We start from the raw sequence: 22,885 nt of genomic DNA, 5'->3' as shown, positions 1-22,885 counted from the left end.
ACCCCCTCTGAGGGGGATGAATAATGCAAAAGTGGATGAGGGGCAACAGAGAATGATGTGAGACATGGAAAAATTAATCTATAACTTATCAAGGATTCGTGAGACAGGCAAGTGAGGGAGGGGGAAGAAATGGGGAGCTGATATCAAGGGCTCAAGTGGGAAGAGAATGCTTTGAAGATGATGATGGCGGCATATATACAAACGTGCTTGACACACTGGAGGAATGTATGGATTGTGATAAGAGATATAAGAAATTAAAAGAAATTTTAAAAAAAGACAGATACCATGTATTCTTAGAAGACCAGTTTCTACTCCCTGCACCAGTAGTTGTATCTGTCTTAGTTCCTATTATGTTAGGTCTGCTCTGTAGAGATACAAATCCAGTGACACTCACCTATGTATAAGAAAGAGCTTATATCAAGAAGTATATACATATGAAGGTATACCAGTCCAGCCCAACTAAAGTCCATAAGTCTGAAGCTAGTCCATTAGTCTTTAAGATTCCTATAGCTATATGCAGAATGGTGGATCAGGAAGTAGGACGATCACAGGCTGGTAGGTGCAGAATTATGTGGGTCTGAAGATGTGGAAACATGGCAGGGCACAGGCAGCTCTCAGGGTTGGTGGCAGAGTCTCAGCAAGCAGGAAGGCAAAGTCTCAACAGAGACCAATTTCCAGCATCCCTCACTCATACAAAAGGCCACACCCCCACAGAAGTGTCATCAAACTACCACTTGATTTACAGTCTTGACTCCACCTCTAGCCAGGAGGGTCTAGTGGACATAACTTTATCCAACTCCCACCCTTTATCAAATATAAGGCCACAGAGTAATTATATCCAAAAACCTTACATGACAAAAATACAGAACTTTGACCAGAAACCCAATGGTCTCATTCTCTTACACCCCAATATCTTCCTAATGCCATGTAATTCCATACACTAATGCTAAGCCTGTGTAGAAGCCATAAAACATGTAAATATTCAACAGAAAACATAGCATTTATTCCACTGATGAGAATGTGCAGTGCATTTAGGTGCCTTTGGGCCATGATTATAAAACTGTTCAGGTATGAACTAAACAGATGTATGCAGATTAGACATCTTCCCTAGGAGAACACATGTGGAAAATCTGTTTGTCAGTGGAGCACATTTGCAAATATACAAGATGTGAGATTTGTCATTGGCCTTAATGCAGCGTGCATAATTCAGTGCCAAAAGCAACCCATGAGGTTGGTTCCCGTCATCCTTCTATAATATTTCTCTTATATACTCTTTTTAAAACGCCGTTTTCACCCTTGCTGATCTATGGAGGCAGAGTGCCCAATTAAATTACTTTCATTATAACTTCATACAGCCCAATACTTTTTATAGTACTTGGTCCCAAGCCTATAACAAGCACCAAGGAAAAGCAGTACAAAAGCCTTTTTAAAATTAAAGGGAGCTTTTTAAACAATTGATGATAGCAAAAAAGGTCAGAGAGATTGCCTCACTGCAAAAGGTTCAATTGACAGAGAAATTAAGAAACTAACATTCTGAAATGAGATAACATTTTGTTTTTGAGATAACATTTTAAGATTCACTCTTTGTGGGTGAGGAGCAGACTATTTAGAACAACAATCATGTCTACACAGAAGACTAAGAACTTCCCGGAAGAATTCCCATCAAAGCAAACTATAGCTCTTCACTAAATATGATACTTTCAATTTCTCACTGCTGACTGTGCACCAAGCATATACCTAGTGCTTTCCTTGAAATTTATTATTTGATAGGCAAATAACTCTATTAATAGGTATTATTATCCTTAAAACATAGAGGAGAAAACACAGAGTTTACACAATTTTCCTGAAGTTGTTGAGACAGTAAGTTCTCCTGATATGGAACAGGTTTCAGGGGAACTTATGGGCTAAGACAGACTAAGGACAAAGGCCTGGCTGTCTATTTCCAAAAATCAGGCAATGAAAATGGTCTGGATCACAACAGGCCTAGTCCCATGGTACATGGGATTGCCAGGAGTCAAGGGTCAACAGCATGTGACAATAAAAATAAATACGGTGAAGCCAGTGGAAAGTACAATTACTACAGGTGGATTTTAGTAGTGTTCTGTCCATTAGACTCCCCATATGTCTCCTGGGGAGCAAAGAAAGTATCATTTGAGGAAATAAAAGCTATTTTTGATTCCCCAAAGTGACTACAATGCTTTGTGATTTTAGGCAGCTCTAAGGTGTATGGTGATTACACTTCTGAAAATGTTAAATCAGAATCAGTCAAAATAAAAGGGCTTAAACGGGCAGCAATGCAACCTTACATAGTAATATATAGCATATTAAATCTAGGAGATATTATTGATTAATCATAAATTTTATTTTTAAAAATCAGTAATAACACAGACATTATTTATAATGGTGTTGTTGTTAGATACCATCTAGTCGGTTCTGACCCACAGTGACCCTATGTACGCAGAATGAAACATTGTCCATCCTTAAGTCTCAGTGAACTCGTCTAGCCACCATATGAATCTATCTTGTCGAGGACATTCCTCATTTTCACTGCGCCTCTACTTTACCAAGTATAATGTCCTTCTCCAGGGACAGGTCTCTCCTTCCAGCATGTCCAGTGTAAGTCTGAAAAATCATCACTGCATTTCATTTTCAATCAAATATATTTAAGATATATATGTCTATCTGTGTACCTACCTACCTAGCTCCACACAATACTTTAATGTGAGGATCCCCGGAGGCACAGCTGTCAAAGAGCTCAGTTCCTAACCAAAAGATTATTGCTCTGAATCTACCAGCTGCTTCATAGGAGAAAGGTATGGCAGTCGGCTTCTATAAAGATTTACAGTTTTGAAAATTCTATAAGGCAGTTGCAATTTTCTAATTGTTGGAATCAACATGATGGCAATGGATTATGGTAATGAGTTATGCTTAATATGATTACTTATTGGTCTTATAACATTTCTGGAAATATGATAAATTATTTCTGATTTCTGGTTCTTATTTAATATTAGCTTTCTAAGCTTCTGGAGTCCATGGGTGGAATAAGTACATAAGCCCTTGACTGCTTATCAAAAACGTTGGAATGCAGATATAGTTAGGTTAAAATTTAACACCATATCATTTGTCCTCCCTTTTGACCCATTTAAAATTTGTTCTAGTTTTTATTATTTTCCTTAGAGGGTTTTCTCTGTATTATTTTATTGTTGCTTGCTGGGTTTTTGTTGTTGTTGGTGGTGGTTTGTTGTTTTGGTGTTGGTTGGTTTTCATATCTTTTAATTATATGAAATCTAGGATAGGAAATCTATTGAGAGAGTATCTGGATTAATACTTTGTTAGGGAAATAGCGGAGGTGTTTGGGAAGAGCCCTGGTGACTGAGTGTTAAGTATTTGGCTGCTAACCACAAGGTCAGCAGTTTAAAACCACCAGTCACACTGCAGGAGAGAGAGGAGACTTTCTACTCTCACAGAGTTATAGTCTCAGAATTCCACAGGGACAGTTCTCCCCCATCTGATAGGGTCACTATGAATCTGAGTTGACTTGATGGTAGTGAGTTTTTGAGAAGAATAATGAGTACAAGAAGAAATGTTCTAAAATTGATTGTGGTGATAATTGAACAATGCTTTAATATGTTTAACACATTAAAATACATGATATATAAATCATATGTCAAGAAAACTTAAAATGTTTAAGTGATGGGTGGTTTTAGTATACTCAGTGGCACTCTGGAAGAAAAGTCTAGTAATCTACTTCCAAACACTTAGCAAATACCATGGCATACATTTTCACTCTGACTTATGTTAGGTAATTGCTTATTTTTGTTTGTTTTCCAAGCTTCCATTTAACCATTATTATGGTAGAAAAGAGCATATCCATTTGGCAAAGTATACCAATATTATACCACACAAATCAAAGAAAACATATTGCCACTGGATAAGGCTGGATTTTTTTCTAAAAGCAAAATAAGTTTTAAATGATCACATATGAAGTTTCTTTCAAAGTGCAGAATAGGTTGTGGGAGGAGATTAGTTGGAAAGGGGGCTGAGGTTAAGCAGTATGTTTCTCTTAGAAGAGTTGTACAGTGCACATTGCTTCTGGAAGATAGCGGTACTGGAAGGGGCAGTTTTCAGAAAGATCTCAAGATTTTGTATAAGGATGGCTAAGTGGTTATTGTAAAGGTCAGACCCGGAGATGACAAAGGGCTGAAATAAGAATGCAGAAATAAAAATGAAGAATATTTACATATTCATGATAATAATGCTCAAACTTACCGTCATCGAGTTGATGAGACTCACAGTGGACCTTTAGGTCAGGGTAGAACTGGCCCTGTGAGTTCCCCAGACTGTAAGTGTTCACAGGAGTAGAAAGAACTGTCTTTATCCCTACAAGTAGCTGGTAGTTCCAAATGGCCAACAAGTAACCATTATGCTACCATGAATGTACCATGATAATAATTAACTTTGGGTAATTAACTATATGGGGGCACAAAACCTAAACAAAAAAAATACACCCAAAACAGAAAACAAAACCATGGTTTAGAGTCTGATTTCCTGTTGACTCTTCAGGGTAGAGTGAAAGGGTTTCAGAGTTTCTAAGGCTGTCGTGCTTATGGAAGCGGACTGCCACACCCTTCTGTAACAGAGGCTGGTGGTTTCAAACTGCAGCCTAGGAACTGACCACTGTATCATGGGGGTATGGGGAACAACACTCAGCAATGAAAATTGTTAGCTTACCTGATTTGGTGTAATGATGAAATATGATACTCAAAAACTCCAAAAGGGTATAGAGGTATAAGAAGATTAAGGGATTTTCTGTGACGGTATTAAGTTTAAGGTAAATTTGGCAGGTGGAGAAAATACTAGATTTCTGAATAATCATGAATTATTCTAACATTTGCCATTTATTAAATGCATTCTACACAACAGACAGTATGCTAACAACTTTAAATGTATGATCTTATGGAATCTTAATTTGTGCCTTCGGTGGTAAAATTAGTGTAACATTTCCAAGCATACATATTTAATAGGAAGCCTGGACTTCAACTCATAAACACAAAATTCTAAAATGGACTCTTAACCACTATCATATACTGCTACAGAAAATGAAAGTGTCAATGTGAAGAAAACTACAAAAAAAATTCCTACAGGTATATTATTTGGGCCTTCGACTTGATAAAGGAAATCATACTTAACTTATGTCACTAAAAGCTTAATCTAGGTAAATTGAAATATTCAATGAGCAAAATACTGAATGATTCAGAAAACAGAAGAAAAAGATTGAGAAAATACACAGAGTCAGAATACGAGCAAGAGCCAATGGTACTAACGGAAGAAATTCAAATTCCACTGAAAGCATTAGTCAAAAAATAAGGCTCCAGAGATTGATGAAATTCCAATCAAAATACTTCAACAAGCTGATGAAGCCCTGGAAGCACTCACTTGTCTTTGGCAGGCGATTTGGAAGACAACTACATGGCCAACTGACTGGCCGAGACCCAGATTTGTACCCTTTCCAAAGAAAGGTGATCAAACGGAATGTTCAAAATTATAGAACAATATCTTTGATTCCAAATGCAAGTAAAATTTTGCTGAAGATCATCCAACAATGGCTTCAGCAGTACATTGACAGGGAGCTGCCAGAGGTTCTCACCATACTTAGAAGAGGACATGGCACAAGGAATCTCATTGCTGATGTCAGATGGACCGTTACTAAAAGCAGAGTACACTAGAAAGATGATTACTTGTGTTTATTTGATGATGTTAAAGTACTTGACTGTGTGGATCAAAGAAACTATGGATAGCCTTGACAAGAATGGGAATTCCAGAACACATCATTGTGCTCATGAGGAACTTGTACATGTATCAAGAGGCAATTGTGCGACTAGAACAAGGAAATATTGCATGGTTTAAAATCAGGAAAGGTGTGCCGGTTTGTATCCTCTTACCATACTTATTCAATTAGTATGCTGAGAAAATAATCAGAGAAGCTGAAGCACAAGTAGAATGTGGCATCAGGATTGGAGGAAGGCTAATTAACAATCCAATTAGCAGATGACACAAACTTACTTTCTGAAAGTGAGGAGGACTTAAAGCACGTGCTGATGAAGATTAAGGATAACAACCTTCAGTATGGATTAAAATTTAATGAAAGGAAGACCCAAATCCTTAAAACTGAATAGTAAGTAACACCATGATAATGGAGAAAAGATTAAAGTTGTCAAGGATTTTGTCTGCTTGGATCTACAGTCAATGTTCATAGAACAGGATCCAAGAGATCTAAAAACCTGTTTCACTGTGTAAATGTACTACACAAGACCTCGTTTGAGTACTGAAAAACAGTGATGTTATTTTCAATTGTCTCATATGCATGTGAACATTGGACATTGATTAATGGATACCTAAAAAGAGTCAATGCGTTTGAATTGTGGCGCTGGCAAATAATATTTAACGTATCACAGACTGCTGTATGGACAAACAAAATCTGTGTTGGAAAAATACAGTCAAAGGCAATGGGGGTGAGACTTCATCTTGCAAACATTGGACACATTTGTCAAGAAAAAACAGTCCCTGGAGAAGGATATCATGTTTGGTAAAGTGTCAGGTCAGTGAAAAAGATGAAGTCCTTCACAGAGAGAAAGTGACACAGTGGTACAACAGTGGGCTCAAGTACATGACCAATTGTGAGGATGGTGCAGGACCAGGCTATATTTCATTCAGCTGTGCATAGGGTTGCTATGGGTCAGAACTGACTCGATAGCACCTGACAAGAACACTGAGAGCTTAAATTTGTATGTTTGTATGGACCCAGATAAACCAACAATTTACCAAACATCTACAAATTCAAGACTCTGGCTTGGGGTCCAAATTGATTTGGCTAGAGACAAAATAGATCATTTGTGGGTTTCAGCCATATTTGGAAAGTTTGGCATCAACGAGTATAAATGCAAGGCCAGAATATATACGTTCATAAAATTAAGTTTGTTTCCCAACTGCTTGTGGTGAAAGGCTATGGCTTTTGGCAGGATTCACAACATGGCAACCAATTGAACTAGTGCTGCCAGGATGCAAAATGCTACTGGCCTGAACTTTGGAGCCTCATTTTAAAGTTCTAAAGCCACCAGGGACTTCATGGTGAGAAGTAAACTGTTCTAAGATACATTACTTTAGTCCTGGCTCAGGACTGATCCATGGCAGCTTCCAATCTAATTTTAGAAACATTTCACACAATTTCAGCTGAAGAGGAATTGTGTTTAGTCCCTGGAAATGCTATAACCAATTAGTGTAATGGAATTGTGCAAACAAAACACTAAGAATGATGCCTTAGTATGGGAACCTAAAGAGTACTTGATCAATTGTGGATTATGACAGAACTTAATGAACAGTTTAACAAGCACTGATGGTATTGTAGGTTAGATGGTGGACTGCTAACCAAAGATTGCTGTTTAAACCTATCAGTTGCTCCTTAGGAAAGGATGAGAAGATTTACAATTTCAGAAAACCTGTATAGGGTTCCTATGAATTGGAATTGATTTGATGGCAGTGTGTTTTTTTGTTTGGATGATTCTTCATTTCACAGATAAATTTGAAAATAGCAATTCCAAAATAAGGAAAATCAAATTCTCTTCATATAAACTCAATTAAGGATAATATAAAAGATTGACCTGTGAGAGAAAATGTAATAATACATTACAATTAAAAGCACATTGTGTTTTAGAAAACACTAACTTTTTCTTTTGCTTTGGTATCACACTAGAATATTTATAGAAATATTATGTACTGCATCATGCTTACTTAGGGAATTGTTTCATGTGTTTAATTTTCTATAAAGTAACTGAGTGTTGAAGCCTTGTATATAGTTTAATAAATTGAAATATGAAAGCAGACTTAGATATAACTGATATTACAATTCAGCAATATTTCTCATATTATCCAGAGGAAGTAAAAGCTAGAGTATAGAGGATATTGATCAAATTGATGTCTGTTAGAATAAAATAATATACTTATGAAACAATCTACTTAACTTGATTTTTATTTTCCTTTTAGTTTTCATGATCTTTAATTTCTATATATGTCTACTTTGAAAATACTCACACTTAAGAAATAAGTGATTTCAATAAAAGAAAAAGGGATTTCAATAAGACGTGTGTACAATCAGCTAGAAAGGATTCACTTCAATAGTCAACATAAATGTTACTCCTGAAAATGTTAGATCTGAATAAAATACAAAATGTGTTCCTTGTGTTAAGGTCTATTTACTATTTTAACATAACTACAGATAGTCAGTACTACCTGTTGCTGTAATTAATGGGGTCTAGGGACATTTGTTCATTTTCTTCTTGGATTCTAGAGTGTGGTAGGGCTTTCCCTATCCTTTGTTGAGGAGATAAATTCTCCTTATCTTTAAAGTTTATTTTAAAAAATAAGCTATTGTTCTGAAAACTCTTCATCAGCTTTGGTTCCTTTGCTCCTCTTCACCAGTTTTGTTTATTTTTTTTTCATATTGCTAAACTGTTTGGCCCTATTTACTATTCTTTTCCAATTCTTTTGCAAGTTCACTCCTATTACTCAATAAAATTATACATTTAAGGCTTCATTTGAAAAAAAAATACTTCATTTGTACTTCACATACTGTAGGAAGATATTTCATTTTTGTTGAATTGTGAATTGGTATTGTAGGGACTATTTCAATAAAATATCCTTCATTTAGATTGATATCATGTCAGTTCTTTGTAATCTGTTAGAAAGATTTTTTTTGAGTGTGAAAACTTCATCAGAATATACAGTTTTATTTTTGCTTACTTTTAGCATAAAACTCTCAGTAGCCTATATTTTAAAATGCATTTATACCGTCCATGGAATGCAATTTTTATTATGTCATAAGTGTCCTGGTTATGCATTCAGAAACCACCAGCTGTTCACTGGGAGAAAGAAAGGGCTTTCTACTCCTGTAAAGAGTTACAATCACAGAACCTCTAGGGGGCAGTTCTGCCCTGTCCTGTAGGGTTGCTATGAGAGGGCTTCGACAGACAGCATTAAGTTGGGTTTTGAGTTCTGAAAGGTCCTTAAGACAATAATTGCTCAATTACACCTGTTTTAATGCTATGCCTATCATTTAAATATGTAAGATTCCACTTGATCTTGTAGTACTTGGGATTCTATTCTAAGTAGATGCACTGTACATTAGGAAGAGGCACCTACTAAAGTGAACTGGAGAAAAGGCGTTTCTTCCACTTCTATCACCAATCTCATCTTTTGTAGTCCGCGTTCTCTCACTCTAAAAAAATGAGCCCTGGTGGAGTAATGGTTACCATTGGGCTTTGACCCTCAAGGTCAGCACTTAGAAAACAGTCGCCACTGCTCAGGAGAAAGATGGGGATTTCTACTCCTGTAGACTTGCAGTCTTGGAAATGCACAGGGGCAGTTGTAGCCTGTCCTACAGAGTTGATATGAGTCAATATTGACTCCATGGCAGTGAGCTGGTTTGGTTCTTTCTAAAAGGAATTTCACTCAGAATCAGGTAGGTGCCTTTACCTATATTGGTTATAAGAATTAAAAAGACACTGGAGTTTCTTAGACATAATCAGCATTATATTGTACAGACTTTGGGGTTTTATTGCGTTTCAAATCTTTCAATTCAGTATTCTTCTAATTGGATAATTGAATAAAATTCTGAATACTTAAAACTCCACAGTAAGAACTCGTACTACACTATTGTATGGAAATACTAACTTAAATACATATTGTCCTCAAATCAATTTTAATTGGGTTCAAATGAAACACAAATTAAATTAAAAAGTGCATATTGCCTCTCCAAAAAAATCACTCTTTTTACAGATGTTCAATCAGTTATTTTTGTTTTTATTATATTCAAGGTGATGACTTCCTTTATTGTATATAAGAAGACTTAACGATACTAATCATTTCTAACATGTTTGTCTATAGACAAAACCTCATTATGTTCGGGATTAAGCATCTTAAAATCTCTAGAGCATTCGGAATATGTTCACAGGTTGATCTTTGTTCACGTGATAGCGACTTGCAAGATAGAAAGTTCTGGCTTGCTAAAGTTGAGGGTTTCATGACCTCTTTAATTATAATAACACAAGTGTAATCTTTCCTACAACTTTTAATTTTAACTTTTTGTTTTCAGGAGAGTGCTATTTTGTCCCTGAATAAATGACAAATCCATTAATCCTCTGCTGATTTGTTAACCTGGCAACCTGAGCAAATTATGAACAATAGGAGCAAAGAAAGTAACCTAGGGAAGGTTTCAGTTTTAGTGCAATATATACTCTTATCCTATATATTTTGGATGGAACTCATTAAAGGAACACAAAATATTTCAAAAATTATTACAATATGGCTCATTAGTCCAAAGATTGGTACATATGTCAAGTCTTTTCCACTGAGCCATTGTAAGTAGAATAACAGCATAGATACAACATCGTTTGCAAGTGTCAGTTCTGCTTTTCACCAGGAATGCCATCATGGGTCATTCGCATTTTAAATACTCTGCTCCTAGTGCAGATTTTTAAAATCTGCTGATCCTTGAGCTGGAACAAAAATTTTCAGAGTAATCTATTGATCTTGCCATCACAAAAGTCAAACACACACATAATATCCTTTTATTTATGGAAACACACACATATCTACTCTGCATGCAACACAAATACCACACCTTTCCCACGGGCAACAGGAAGGATGTGGTTTGAAGGACATACTTGCTACATCTGAGTGTTCAGTTGTTCCTCAAAAACCTCTTGTTTCTACGCTGTTTTTTCTTCTTTTTTTTTTACACTGAGTTTTTGTACCTGACTAACATTTAAGGAGCTATAATCTGACCATATCTAAAACCCCATTTTCATGTAACTAGATTTGGCATTCAAGTAAAGCATGCAGTTCTTTCCCCCCTTAACTTCAGTGGACACATGCTGTCAGTGTCATAATTAAAAGACATTTCCATGAGGTGGTGACCTAGTAATTCTCTACATATACAGGTCAGTTGTAACAACACTGTATCAAAACAACCAGATGAGATAGTCAGAATTACCCTGTGGCTTGATAAAATCAGCTTACTTTGAGTCTAATCTGGGGATAAAAATAAAGCTGCAAGCAGTGGCAATTGTAAACATTGTAAACCATCAAACTGGTAGGTTCATCACTGCCAGGAAACAAATATTTGCCAAATTATAGGGCACTATATCTTGGTTTTCTGGAACCCTGGTGGCACAGTGGTTTAAAGTGCTTAGCCAAAAACTGACAGGCTGTTAATCAGAACCCACTAGCCACTCCACCAGAGAAAGGTGTGGCAGCTTGCTTCTATAGAGATTTACAATCTGGGAAACCTTGTGGGGTTTCTACTTTGACCTACAAGTTCGCTATGAGTCAGAGTCAACTAGATAGCTGAGGGTTTTTGTTTTTGTTCTAGTTTATCTTGTTTAAACCGGAATGCAAACTAGAGCTAAATATTCCCAAGCTGCCATCTTTAAGCAGTATAAATGCATGGAAAGTGTACTATGCAGTACATTCTACAATATACGGAAAAGTATAGCATGCAATTGAAAAAAAACAATTCTACACAACTATAAGCTCACAACAAGCAAACTATTAAAACTGGTTACTAATTCAGCAAATCCTGCATTCTTAGAGCCAAGGAAATCATCATTACATGAATGCTCAAACTCCCACTCTGCATGTATAACCCACAGACCTACACTCATTTGCCTGTCTCCTCTATTCCAAAGCCATCCTTTCTCCAGGATGTTCAGCATCTCCCCGGGTCCTCAATATTTCTTACCCTACCCACCCCACCTCCATAAAACCAGCTATTTGCAGATCAAAAGTCTTATGTCCTTGAACTTACCTTAGAAAAATATTTATTTCTAGGTATCACATGTGTCCTGAGCTTCACATACAAAGTCTATTCCTCTTCAAGATCCCCACCAAATCTCATGAGAATCTGTCTGTGAAAACAGCTTTGGCAACACTGCAGGTAAGCTGCAACTAGTGTTTACTTCTGAATGATTGGAAGTTAACTCTTTCCATGTGTTTCTCTCAGTCACTTCCCACTTCTGCAAATAAGTACTCCCCTGTGTGACATATAAATCTACTTAAAACTACAAAAGCAAAAAGAGACCCCAAATGGGTATTAGATGAAAATATGTCATTGATAATGCCAAACAAAATTATCGGGTTCTGAGAAAGGGTAAACAATTTCTTCTTCCAGGTGAAATATTGTTTTCAATCATATAAGCATTCATATTTCCTTGCCCAAATAGAAACAAATAGTTCTTTACTGAACTCCTGTGCCTTAGTCCTTTAAAAATCCATATCTGGCTCTGGGGTGCCAGGAAAATTTCACCTTGTGTCATGTTTCACATTGAGAAGTTTGTACAGCTCTTGTGTAAACGTTGGTCTCTGAGACACATTCCAAGCTGAATTTATTTCAAATTCCAAACTGAGTTTATTCCATTCCACTCACTTAAAATTCCAATTGTGATCGGAAAATATACACTTCATTTACCTTCTGTGCAGTGTGCAATGAACCACATGTCCTGTTTCATCTATGTAAGCTGCATTTTAAACCCAAGTGCATCTATATAGCAACTGATTGAGGCTTTGCTACTTCTTTAAATGCACATTGTAATATATACTGTCAATTTCCTGGCATTTAAAAAATATTGTAATATGAGAAGTCTAGAAAAATAACATGGTAGTTGCCACTATTTCCCCTCAAAACTCCCTAAATTCACTACCACAGGGTCAATTCTGACTCACACTGACCCTATACATCACAGAAGAACCACCTCTTTGGATTTCCACAGCTGTAAATTTGTACCAGAGGAAAGTGCTACATCATTCCTCCATAGAATGGCTAGTGAATATATATATATTCAATAATTCACCCCCAGCCTATGTAAAAGAGCCCCTAGTGGTGCAGTGGTTACATGCTGGGTTGCTAACTCTCAGGTCAGCAGTTCAAAACCACTGCTACTCCATAGGAAAAGGATGAGGCTAATAAGGTTTTAGCCTTCAAAACTCACAGTGACAGTTCTACTTTGTCCTTTAGGATCGCTGTGAGTCAGAATCAACTTGATGGAAGTGAGTTTGAGTTTTTATACTCTTTTTAAGTATCCTTTTGATTCCTACCAGTTCTTCATTGAGGTTGAATTTTCCAAGGTAGTTTGTAGCACCTTAATTGATAAATGTAATGAATCTTTTTTGCATTTTACTAAAAATTAGCTGTGATACTGTTATTACTTAATGGTCCTATCTTAGTATTCTTTCCTGCTTTGACTTGGGAGACATCACCATATCCTTTGTTTGTGTTACCCCTCTGACCCTTTCTTTCACTCAGGATTCTTTCCAAAGACGTTATTTGCCCACCCCTAACAAGTCCTTCTTCAAGGCTCTGCCCATGGCTGTTCTGTGTGATTCTTTGGCTCTTGTTTCACCTCAATCTCTTACATATTTGAGTCTTACTGGGTTGTCAGTGGCTATGATTATCAAAACATCCTCATCACTAACAAAGCCACCTCTCCCACATCTTCATGAGTGGTAGTTAACTATTGTATACTTGGCTATTTAAAAGCACCAAACAAACAAAAATAAATAAAAGCACCCAAACACCAGGAAACACAAACTGTAAACTCACCAAGTTTTGTCCATCAAATGTCTTTCTCAATGAAATGTTTGGTGGTTCCAAAGCAGATCTGTAAATCAGAAATGAAGACAACAGGGTTCATTTTGTTTTCCTATTTTTTATTGCGACTCATAAACAGTCACAAAAATCTCATCATAATAAGTATTAACATCATGATTCTTATTTGTATTTGTAGCTCATATTTATTTAAAATTTATCCACTAGACAAAATGCTTTGTATCATTATCTCATTTAATCCTCATAACAATCTAGTGATGCAGGTATTTTCATTCTCACTTGACAGATGAGAGAAGTGAGTTTAGTGGAATGAATTACTTTTTCCAATTCACATTAGTGGAATGTAATGAGCCAAGTCTGGAGACCAGGCTTTTTTCCTAAAAAAAGGCTTGACTGTTAATTATTATGATGTACTGCCTTCATAAAGCCTTTATGTTTTTTTTAACTGAATCTTTTCACTACCATTTTCACTGTTGTGGTTCAAGTTCTCACATAATCGTCTTAGAATGGATGCAGAAATCTATCACTGATCTTTACATGTGCAGCCTTCTTCCTCTAGCACCCACTTTTCATATTTCAGCAGAAGACATTTTCTGAAATACAAATATGATAATGGCACACAAAAGTCCAAGACTCAACTACAGAGTATTATTTATACCTCAACATTCTAGACTATGTTCATAGCTTATTCTCTACCAATTGACCCATTGAAGTCACAAGAGAAGATCATGCCCTTATCCCCAGATTGTCAAATTTTCCCTGATGGAAGTGCATAGTTAATTATGGGAAAAAGATGATTTGGGGGAAGTAAATTAGGAATGAGAAATTTATAATAGATGGAGGAAGACATTATCATTTTTTAGAACTGTGGGTAACTGGTCCTTAACGTCAAGAAGCACCTACATACATGAGTTATGTGGTGAGGCAATGTGACCCTTGTAAGTTGACCTTCTAAACTTGTTGTACAACCCATGAAAGTGGCTACATTTAGGTACCTCTAAGTTACTCACTAGATTATATTTTTTATTTTATTTATTATTTTTTTCATTATTTTAGTTTTACTTTATCTGAACTTAAGTACATCGTACGGGGGAAAGAAATATATCTTAGTTATTCTCCCGGCACATTATGGTAAAGGTCTTTCCTTCCTATTGGATGCCCTGCAGCTGAGTGGTCACAAAGCTGCTGTCAGATGGCTGGCCAAGGTGGGAGATGAATTATGAAGATACTCAAAATAGAAACTGCAATTCGTGTCTGCACCCTCCTTCCCACATCCACATACTTCATTTCCCTTTTTAATCCATCAGTTTGACATAGTTTTTCACCTTCTGAGTACCAAATAAGTTTACTCATCTCCTTTTGAAAGCATTCATCCCTGTTAATCTTCAATAAAAATTCCCATGAAAGCTTCCGACCTTACTGACTATGGTTCCTTTTCCCCTCAAGTTTTACAACTGGGCTGAATGTATACTTCTCCTAGCACAAATGTGACCATATCATCCCTGGGTTAGAACATTGTAGTGTCTTTCTATTTACGTGGATATTTCTGCAACCTCATTTCCCCTGAGGCTTTCCCCACTTGCTGTGTGACAGCCCCACTCTCCCAGTTGCCTCTAAAGCAGATTTGTGGTTATATCTTCTTTTTTGTTGCCAGGCCAATGCTCCCTCCCACCATAGAGCATTTCCATAAGCTGTCTTCTTCTGCTGCTCTTCCATCTCCAGTAGGTAATTGTGATTTATCATTCTGATCTAGGCTCACATGGTTTTTCCACAAAGAAACCCTCTCTGAGAATTCTTGACCTGCTCATTCCCTCATTCCTGTATTAGTAACTCTCATTGCATCATATACCCATGTCTCTCTGTTGAAGTATTATCAGAGGTACAGGTTTCTGTTTCGGTGATTATTGATATCTATTTCTCTCTCCAGATGATTGCTGAGGGTCACACCTGTATATTCTTGCTCACCATGACACAACTAGAATTCATGTTGTACCAGCACATAGTAGGGCTATAAATAATCTACTAAATAAATAAATGAATATCCTGGAAGTTTCCTAATTAGGAAACTGGTAGAAGTGTAGATTTCTTAAAGGGAATCTAAGCCAAGAAATTTAGTCTTATAGAAATATGATCTGACTTTGCAAGTAAAATTTTACTGAAGAGCACCCAACAATGATTGAAGCAGTACATTGAAAGGGAGCTGCCAGGGGTTCTGGTAAAATTCAGAAAAGAACATGGTATAAAGGATATCTTCATCAGTAAGTATTTCATCCTCTTCCCTTTCAACAAGCAAGGTCATGTCATGTGTATAGTATAGGTAGTTAATAAGCCTTCTTCCAATCCTGATATCATATTCTGCTTCATATAATCCAGCTTCTCTATTTCTCAACATACAAATTCAATAAATATGGTGAGGGGATACAACCCAGATACACCTTTTTCCTGGTTTTAAACCAGACAGTATTCCTTTATTTTGTTCACAAAACTGCCTCTTGATCCATGTACAATTTCCCATGAGCACATGAAATGTTCTGGAATTCCCATGGTTCTCAGGGCTTTTCAGAGGTGTTATGGTACACACAAATGATTTTTATAGTCAATTAAAAAAAATAAACATATTTCTGATATTCTCTGCTTTCAGCCAAGATCCATCTGATACCAGCAATGATCTTACTTGTTCCATGTATTCTTATAAATTTCTTCTTGAAATTCAGGTGGGATAGAGATTTGGGTAGGATAGTATTGTGGCTCCTATGGATTTGTTTGAATTTTCTTCAGCTTCAACCTGAACTTACATATGAGCAATCAACCATCTGTCCCATAGTCAGCCAGTGACCTGCTTTCAGCTGCTGATATTGAACTTGTCCATGGCCTCTTCCCAAAGATGTAGTCAACTTGATTTCTGTGTATTCCATCTGGAGAAGTCCATGTGAATAGCCACATTTTGTGTTGTTGAAAAAAGGTATTTACTATGAACAAATCTTGGTTTTGCTAAATTCTGTTATGCAATCCCCAGCTTTATTTCTATAACCAAGTCCATGTTTTCCAACTAATGTTCATTCCTCTTTATTTCCAACTTTTGCATTCCAGTGCCCAATCATTTTTAATGCATCTTGACTGTATGTTTGATCAATTTCAGACTGAAGTCACTGATAGTATTCTTCAGTTTCTCTATCATTAGCTTTAGTGGTTGGTGCCTAAATTTGAATAATAGTTGCATTGATTAGGTTTCCTTAATTTGGATAGACATAATTTTATCACAGACAACATTGTATTTCAGCATAGATCTTGACATGTTAGTTTTGATGATGAAAGCAATGGCATTCCTCTTGATTGTTTCATTTCCAGCATGGTAAATCATAGGATCTTCTGATTCAAAATATCCAATTTCAGTCCATTTCAGCTCATTAATGCCTAGAGTATCATCTTTATGTGTTCCATTTCATTTTTTAATTTAATGACTACCAATTGAATAAGTAATCTTCACAACTTCTTTTAGCTTTTACTCCTCTTAATTCAGAAATTTCATGGTGTAGAAACTGTCTCCTACTTTTAGTGCAAACCCTTACAGGTATAGCTGCTGTATATTTTGTTTCCTGCAAAAATAGAACACAAAAGGTTGTCATTTCCTCTTGAGTATTTATTCATAAGTTTAAAGTTTACTGGGTCTCCTAGGCAAGCAGTATAGTTTTCCTAACTGTTCCTGCCTTTTTTCTCTTTATATTTTCCACATTTATCTGTGGTTATGGAATCAAAATATTCATTAGAGTCTCATCAGCATTGCACAGAACAGCATGCTTAACTTGCAGTACATTTGTACTATCTTTTTTGAAAGAGTTGGGCCTTAAAACATGAGGTAAAATTATCCCTTATGTAACCTCAGTTGCTATTTCTTATCCAAGGATAATTTGTTTCTCAAAATTGTAGCGGATTCCAAGGCAACAATGTAAAACCAACAATATGTAAAACCAACATAGTTGAGTGGACTGTGACTCATATTGACAGCATCTGAGTCAAGGCGGAACGTCTTCACAGGGTTTTCAATGGCTGATGTGGGTGGTGGTGGTGGTGGGGGAGTAGATTATCAGGTCTGTCCTCTGAGTGAACTTGAATCTACAACCTTTAGCATAGCATCCACATTGAATTCACCTTTTGTACCACCCAGCAACTCCTTGATATCATCCAAATCTTATCTAACCAGACGTTGGATTCCAGCATTGAGTTTGGGACCTAAAATCTCTTAGACTTCGTAGATAACTCTCCATGGAATGGTTCATCCTTGCATATACAATATTCCTAAGGGTTTGTGGCACCATCATCAAGCCCACTTTTTTCAAAAGACATATTTACAAGTCTCTTGTCCCCTGGTATATTTCAGCCTCCAAATAATTATGTGGAAGATTGTTATTGTTTCTCAAAAGATACCTAAAGGCAATATAATCTTTCAGATTCAAGGGAGTAATCTAGAATATATTCCAGATATAGACTAAAGAAAACAGGTAACATTGGAAGTTGTTAACTCATTTTCAGATATTTAGGTTCCCTTTGGCTTTTGTCTCACGATCCTTATCAAAACACTGAAATATGCACTCTTTGATTTCATTACTCTACAATTAATCTCTCCAGATACTTGTTTGGTAAGAGGGAAAAAAAATCTTCAAATGATTTTCCTTAGGGAGGAACTGTGAACCTGGAGTTAGAGCCTGCCATTTCATTTTACACAAAAACATGGAGAGTAGTATTTCATCCACTAATCATCTACACTTATAAATTAGGGGAAAACAAAATGACTGAAGAGAAAAGGGTTAATTCAATATAAAGCATTTAGAATTCACTAAAAGGTCTCAATGATTATTTTCCTAGGAACAGTATTTAAAACTTTAAATTGGTAAATGCCTTTATGTCAAGATCCCTACCTAGGGATCTTGTAGACACAGAGGGCATGGCTTAATGTCACTCTATAGTCATACAACTGCTTAGTAATTATTTTTCAAGATTAAATTGTATTTAAATTAAACTGCAGTTTGGTTATCTGGTTAAAAACTTTTAGCCCCTGAACTTTAAAATATTTTTCTTTTTTATAAATTGGTTAAATGTTCTAACAAGCACTGAATAAGGTAAGTAAGGCTAATTCTTGCCCATTCATGAACATTGAGCTATTGAAAATATTCCTGTACAAGAGATTCTTGGGAACTTCCCAGGGGTTATAAAGGGATCTGGAAAATGCAATTTCAGGATGTTGCATGGACTTCCTCATATGTCCAAATCTCCACCCTGTCTCACTTGACCAACGCTATTCTTTTCAAGTCTGATGGACTCTTAAAAGTTTAAAATGAAAACAAACAAGTTAAGTATTTTTAGTCTTTCCTCACCCACCTCAAACTGCATAACCCTTGTATGATTTGTTACCCAAATAAGCAAAATTCTTCCCCTCTCAAATCCTGAAGTGGCTTCCTCCAGCAGCATCAAGTGCTAAGCCTGTGACAGTTCCCATCTAAACCCTGTAAGCAATCTTTCTTCTGTAACAAGTAAGTTTTCCTGACTGATGCTGGTTCTTTAGCTCCTTGTTACTGCCTAGTGACCATCCATCGCTAACCAAAGGTTCCTGCTTTCTGATATTCTCAGCTGGGGCCCAAACATCATTATTACTTCAATGTAAGACAGAATAGTTTCTTACTAGCTCTATAGATTTTCTCCTTAGATCACTGTGCTAAGCATCTTTGTATGGCATTACTGGCAGATGAATTTAAATAAAGAAATACAATGTCACACAAATATTTTGAAAGCCTAGGAATATTAAGAAAAACAATCACATGCATTTGTTCAAAATGATGGCCTTTTTACCAATCAGGCAAAAATTTATTATAAATTTCCAAATAGGGTGAAATTTTGTGTGTGTGAGAAATAAAACCAAAATAAGACTAAAGGGGAAAATTTTAGTATAATGAAGGGCATATACACAACAGAGACTGAAAAACCTTCCCCTTGCAAATGGGAAGCAAATAACCATGCTCTCTATCAGTTCCATTTAGCATTTTCTTGAAAGTCCTAATCAGGACCATAAGGCAAGAGAGGGCAAAAAAGAGGGCATCCAATTTGCTAGGAAATAAGTAAAACGATTACTATTTGCACATAATATGATCCCATACATAGAAAATACTAGCGATTCAGTAAGAAATTTACTAGAACTAATTGGAATATTCAGCACAATGGCAGCACAGTCAACATTTAAAAACCAGTCAGATTTCTTTTTAACCCAATAAATAGAACTCTGCAAAAGAATAAGGAAAACATTACAATTTACAATGCCTATCAAAAACATAAAGCACATAGGAATAAATCTCACAAAATATATAAAATACTTATTATAAAGAGAACTATAAAATCACTAAGAAATCAAAAGAGACATAAATAAATGACAAACATGCCGTGATTATGGATAGGAAGATTTAACATGGTGAAAATGTTAATACTACATAAAGTGATAGATGGACACAATGCAATCTGGACCCAGATTCCATATTCTTTTAGTAGATGGAAATACCACTCACTAACCTTTTATGGGAATGAAAGGGACCCTAGATAAGAGAATAGCAGTAATGGTAGCCAAAGTAACCAAGTAGTGGTATATTTGAAGACATATATATAACGATGGAACAGAATTGAGAACCCAGAAGCAAATTTATCCACCAGAGGACTCCTACTGAAACTCAGTCAATCAGAATATGACCAGGGGCTGATTGTGGAACAAACCACCAATGGCTCGTATACTTGTTCAAATTGAAACTGAAGAAAATTAAAATAAGTTCATAGGAACGAAAGTAAGATCTTTCTTCAGTTTAGTCTTATTGTGCATATTTTGCCTGAATTTAGAGACCATATCAAGAATACATGTGATGTATTTAACCACACTAATGACTGAAGGAGACTTGCTAGTATAGTGGGCTGCTAACCTAAGGTCAGCAGTTAGAAATCACAAACTACTCCATCAAGGTGAGAATTTTTACTCCTGTAAAGATTTCCAGTCTTGGAAACCCACAGGGGAAGTTCTATTCTGTCCTATAGAGTTGCTGTCAAAATAAAAGTCAACTCAATGGCAGTGAATTTTGATGAACAAAATCCAAAAAAGTTGTTGGGTGATAAGAAGGGCAACATACATGAAGAAAGTAAAAGGCCATTGAAAAGATAAGTTAAAAAGAAAAGACCAAAATGGAAATCAGAATATATTGTGAGACTCAATTTCACACACATTGAACACATTATCAGGAGGGATTAGTGGCTAGAGAAGAATATCATGGCTGGTAAACTATTAGGTCAGGGAAAAAGAGAAAGTCTCTCAATGAGATAGATGGACACTACAGCAAGGAGCTCAAAAATAGTAACACATTGAAGTTGTCATAGTATCAGAAGATGTTTCATTCCATTTTACATAGGGTTGCCCCGATTTTGGTGATCATGGCTTATCTTTCTTTTCTAAGGAGATAAGGAATTGTTCATGATTTTTTTTTTCTGTTTTATATAGATGATGAGGATTATTACCTATCTCACAGGCTCTTGGGAAGTTTAAGTTAGATAATATGAAGAAAAAAATTCTACATAGGATTTAGTTTGCAGGTATGCTTTAGAATGGTTTTCATTACTGGGAAACATCTCTCAGAAGGACAGGTCACAGCACAATTGTGATGACATTTTATTTACCCCTTTGGGACTGAGTTGAAAATTTATTTATCTTCACATAAATGTAATGAAATCAGAAATTAAGAAGTAAACAGAAAGTCACAGATAACTGGTAGAAGACCAACATATGTTTGAGGCCTTTGGCACTTGGTTCTATTGCTCAACATATTAAAGAATACAGTATTTAAAAATAAGCGGCACATTACTATGGTTATACAGTATAAATGTTTCACTCAGAAGAAAGGGTTACTTTGTTCACGATCCATCTTTTCCAACATCACAGTAAGTCAAAAAGTATATATTGCAACTAGGATTCTAGTACATATATTCACAGATTTTTCTAAGCGAAAGATGTTTAAACATGCCTATGAACTCAGTGGGTGTCTGCAGACAAGTAGACAAGCTCTCTCTGTGACACAGAGAGAGTCTTAGTCCTATAAGAGTAACTTTCAAAAGAGGATCTAATCAAAGCAATGATTTTCCAGATGATCTGCTCAGCCAGTTATATTCACCTCAGAAAGTTTTAGTGAATATTTCAAAGGAATAAGATTTGAGTCCCTATTGCTAGATGTATCATAGTGACGACTCTACATACACACTACAGAAAGAAATACCACCTTGTTGCATTGTGTCCTCAAAATTGTTTGAGTCCATTGTTTCAGCTACTGTATCAATCTACTTTGCCAACAGCTTCTGAGTCGATGGCCTAGACTCAGTATGCCATCGCTGCCATTTTGGCATTGTGCATGTGGAAAAGCTTAGAATTATTTGGGAATGAATTAGGAGATGGAAACAACTCTTTTGGAAACAACATATACTGCTAGATGGAGTATATATTAAGAAACAATAGCTTGTCATTTCCATATTTTAATAACGTTTTCTATGATGTTATAGCAATACTTTTTGACTTATCCAAGGACATTTATATTATATTATAAACAGCCTTTAGAAAGTTTTAGAGCTAGAATTCATACAAAGAAATTCCTAACCCCTATGGTATAGAGGATGCTATTTACAAAATACAGATTTTCTTTCACTTTCTAAAAATGATCAAACTAGGTGCTATATTTTTTGAGAATTGCCATTTTGTTTCATGTGCAATGAATTTTACATAATATTTAAAATTGGCCTGTCTTCAAAATAAGATAATGATATAAAGTTATTATATCACTCCAAGCTGATAAGATTTAGTAAATAGTTTTCTGCTTGCTGTTAAGTGTCTGTCTCACTTTTAAATTTTTTAATTTATTTTTTATATCATCTTATTAAGGGCTCATACAACTCTTATCACAATCCATACATACATCAGTTGTGTAAAGCACATATATACATTCATTGCCCTCATCTTTCTCAAAATATTTGCTCTCCACCTAAGCGCCTGGCATCAGCTCCTCATTTTTTCCTCTCCCTCTCCCCTAACCTCTCCCTCATGAACCCTTGATAATTTATAAATTATTATTTTGTCATATTGTCTCCCTTCACCAACTTTTCTGTTGTCTGTTCCCCAGGGAGGAGGTCATATGTGGATCCCTGTAATCGGTTCCCCATTTC

At 36.0% G+C, this 22,885-nt stretch overlaps 1 protein-coding gene across 1 annotated transcript in view; it reads right to left on the bottom strand.

Moving 5' to 3' along the window:
* CHRM3 (cholinergic receptor muscarinic 3) overlaps nt 1–22,885 on the bottom strand; it is a 324,438-nt gene that overhangs the window by 286,214 nt on the left and 15,339 nt on the right. The window contains exon 2 of the mRNA XM_045294261.1: nt 13,652–13,709. The gene's annotated coding sequence lies outside the window, so the exon portion shown is untranslated. The remainder of the gene's footprint in view (nt 1–13,651; nt 13,710–22,885) is intronic.

The sequence above is a fragment of the Echinops telfairi genome, unplaced genomic scaffold (assembly GCF_000313985.2).
Source record: "Echinops telfairi isolate 266 unplaced genomic scaffold, ASM31398v2 ScPeMD7_3509;HRSCAF=4178, whole genome shotgun sequence".
Taxonomy (NCBI): Eukaryota; Metazoa; Chordata; class Mammalia; order Afrosoricida; family Tenrecidae; genus Echinops; species Echinops telfairi.
This window is presented reverse-complemented; position numbering and strand designations above follow the sequence as displayed.